At 30.8% G+C, this 3,730-nt stretch overlaps 1 protein-coding gene across 2 annotated transcripts in view; it reads left to right on the plus strand.

The window, feature by feature from the left end:
- The window catches only part of LOC137630473 (uncharacterized), an 11,665-nt gene extending 9,800 nt beyond the window's left edge, over positions 1-1,865 (plus strand). For both annotated transcript variants that reach the window (XM_068361954.1, XM_068361955.1), the window contains exon 6: positions 1-1,865. This exon is cut by the window's left edge. The gene's annotated coding sequence lies outside the window, so the exon portion shown is untranslated.
- Positions 1,866-3,730: the final 1,865 nt, after the last annotated feature.

Here is a 3,730-nt window from a genome sequence, read left to right on the forward strand (position 1 = left end):
ATAACCCTGATAATATATACTGTATTATAATTATCATATTGCTGAAGAATACAGTATAATTGTTATATTTCTCTCTTCACCTGTGAAATTCAAGGATTTGTAGACTGAAAAATTGTGTTCGTGCTAATGTGATTTGCTTACAGTGCTCTTGGATGATATATACAGTATATCGAGCTACAGGTGTATTTTCCAAAGCTACAGATAAGATTCATATTTTACCTATATGTAATGGCATGGGACATCATAATATTTACTAGCCTATAGAGTATATGTTATACAGAATTATCTCGTGATTTTTCGACATATTTCTTTTTTTGGTATGTGTCTTGGCATTGTCTTGGGCTCAGGTTCTGAAAAAGTTAGCCTGTCAAGAGCACTTGAAAGCAAAGATGGTGCTTTTATCTGGTTTGTTAAAAACCAATATCTTTCTAAAATACTCAAATTTGTTATGAAATGTAATTTTTCCACAGTGGTCAAATACCAGAAAGAAAAGTTGCGAGGTGGAACAGTGTTATAATTGGCATTAGTATTTCATATGTTAAATGTATTTTATTTTTCAGTCTTTTGTAAATTGCTGTAAAAGTAAAAGCATACAGAACTCATTATTATTATGAAATATTGATCACAGCAATTTATATAAATCTTCGCAATTATCAGCATCAACTGCAGAATCATGACGTTTTGCTTCTAAGGAATGATGTAGGATTTGAATGGCTTTAAGAGAAGTTTCTGTTATTTTTTAACAGTGAGTGGTTCATTGGTAAATTTTTAAATGCAAAGAAACAAAGAAAAAAGGTTGGTAATTCTCTGTTTATGCTAAATTTTCTTAGCTTTTTTTAGTTGAAACCTGATAGTGATATTGCAATGTTCAGAGATAGCATAAATGTCCAGTCTTATCTGTTTTAATTATTAGTCTATAATATTTGAATACTTATTTTTTGGCTTAACCTTAGTTCCAGAATTGCATTATAAAATGTATTTAGATTCCTTTGAGTGAAGAAGTTAGCAATACCACCATTGTTATTGTACATAGTCAAATTCTTTCAGGACCATTTTATTTTTTTAATTTAGGTAAATAATCACTTGTAAAATTTTATTACTAAGGTACCGATACTTCAAATTGATGTGAATTATATTACCTGCCCCTGGTTGTCAAAAGTTTTTTCTTGTACAATTTCTCAAATTTTGTTTTTAGGAAGAAAAATTAAGATTTCTGCTGTCTATGCCTAAGGTAGATTTCATTTATGCCTGCTGATACTTGTTATTTGTAATATTTTGTATAGAAATGACCAACAAATTTATTTAAGTTTTTTAACTGTTAGAAAGTTATTGTAGAACAGCCTGTGATAAAGAGATTAATAAGCGGCGTACGTTTTGGTATTCTTATACACAAGGAACTACTGCTGTATGAACAAAATTTTCCTTTAAGGAGAATTAGTTTAGTATACTTTCTCATTAAGATATATTAGTTTCAACTTTTTTTCATAAAACAAAGGTTTATTTGGAAGATAAGACATCAAAGATAAACTGTAATGCATAATTATATTATATGTAATTGCATTATTTCCCCCTGCATTACAGCAATCTTTTTGTTTTATTTATTTATTCAACATTTTACAAAACAGGTACAGGTTGTCGGATTGGAATACCCTAAGAAACGCACCAATCTGTTTTTTTTATCTTAATTTTAGCAGCTTTGGCAATTACTTTCTTGTTATTTATTGTTACAATATTTATTTCTAGCTTTAAGTATATGTTTACAAGAAGTTTATACTTTTTGAAAAAAGGTGACTGATCAGCCTATATCTCAGCAGGAGACTTGCTATGCTGTAAAATTATTTTACAATACAGAATTCATTTGACAATTTGCTTATTACTCTTCCTTATCCTTAATATTTGATTTATGTTACAGTATAGATGCAGCAGGTATTTTTTATTTCCTACCCTTCACCTGAATAAGGGTAAATCCTTCCGTTAGTTTTGACACAAGGCTGAATTTTCTTAGCAAGAGAAGAGAAAGTTGATTCAAACTGATTAAAGGCTTTGTTACAGAGTTTGAAATTTGAACTGAAGTATGGAATGGATTACATCCCTGATTCTCTTCTAGGATGTCAAACCTGGTTATATTCCCCTCAACAGGAACTACTGTTCCTTCGTATAGTGATCCTAAAGCCATACGTTCCCTTGTTATTATTATTATTATTATTATTATTATTATTATTATTATTATTATTACTTGCTAAGCTAAAACCCTAGTTGAAAAAGCAGGATGCTATAAGCCCAAGGGCTCCAACAGGGAAAATAGCCCAGTGAGGAAAGGAAATAAGGGAAGTAATTAACAATCAAAATATTTTAAGAACAGTAACAACATTAAAATAAATATTTCATATATAAGCTATAAACACATTAACAAAACATGACAGAACAGTGTGCCCGAGTGTACCCTCAAGCAAGAGAACTCTAACCCAAGACAGTAGAAATCTTAGATTACTCATGGGCCATAAAGACTGTTAACTTTGAAAACAGTTTAATTTGTACAGTAGATTCAAGAGATTGCAAAGCTTATGACTTGTTATTGAAAAGACTAGCAAAGGTTAGATTACTGAAATGACAAACCCTCCACACTCACCTTCTTTCACATTCCGAGAGAGGGTAGGTCTGGTGGAGGTGTCGGGCTCTTCATTCATGTTACTCAAATCTCAAAATGTTAAACAGAACTAGTGTAACAAACTTTGAATACAGTATATAGAAATAAACTTTATGCAAAAAAAAAAAAATCCATTGTAACAGTTTACGAACCTCCAAGAACAAATGCCAATCTTCTTTGAAGAATTCAGTGACCTCATGAATTATCATGGAGAAAAAATGAATTAGTTATTTGTGGAGACTTCAATCTTTGGATGGATGACGCATCAAAACCTGATGCTTTAGAATTTAGTGAGATATTGGAATCATATCAATTGGTGGATAATGTTGATTGTGCAACTACTTTAACTAAACAAACAAGATAAAGTGACAGTGGAGATCCTTTATTGAGTAGGGTTCCCCTGCTGTATAGGATCAGAAAAACAGCCGTCAAAGTAAAGTAATAGTTGACCTTCCGAAAACACCTATGAGTGTTACCTTATATAATTAAGCTGTATTGTAGTGATAATACTGTACATATATTACAGTAATGTACATTACAGTATCAGCCAATGTTATATTTGATAGGAACAAAAGTGTTTTGTTGTCGCAGTACATTATTTACCAACAAGTCTGCCGTTATGTGTTCTGTGGACTTATATAAACAGATGTACACGTGCTATAGACTTAATTGAAATACTGTAATACAATACGTACTCATACTGTACTGTGATAGAAACCATATCGGGTAGTACAGTGGGTTACTTAGTGTATTAGTGTATCAATAAGTATAGATTCTTATTCATTAAAAATCTTAGTATCCTAGAAGAAGTAGGAATTATAAACAGCATCAAACTTGCAAATGAAAAATCTTTATCAATAAAGTTAATATACAAAGCTACACTGAAAAGGATGCTAGTCCTACAATTTACTTTCTTAACCACAAGTCAAACAAAATCATTTGGCCTCAAACATTTATTTACTGCTAATAACCTAAGTTTAAATCTTTTAGATAATGATTAAACTATTTTTCAAATTTAGCAACCTATAGAAGATGTCAAGCTTGGAAATGGCCACCGAATTTTAGATTTCTTACATTTTGCAA

This window comes from Palaemon carinicauda, chromosome 38, assembly GCF_036898095.1.
Source record: "Palaemon carinicauda isolate YSFRI2023 chromosome 38, ASM3689809v2, whole genome shotgun sequence".
NCBI classification, from domain to species: domain Eukaryota; kingdom Metazoa; phylum Arthropoda; class Malacostraca; order Decapoda; family Palaemonidae; genus Palaemon; species Palaemon carinicauda.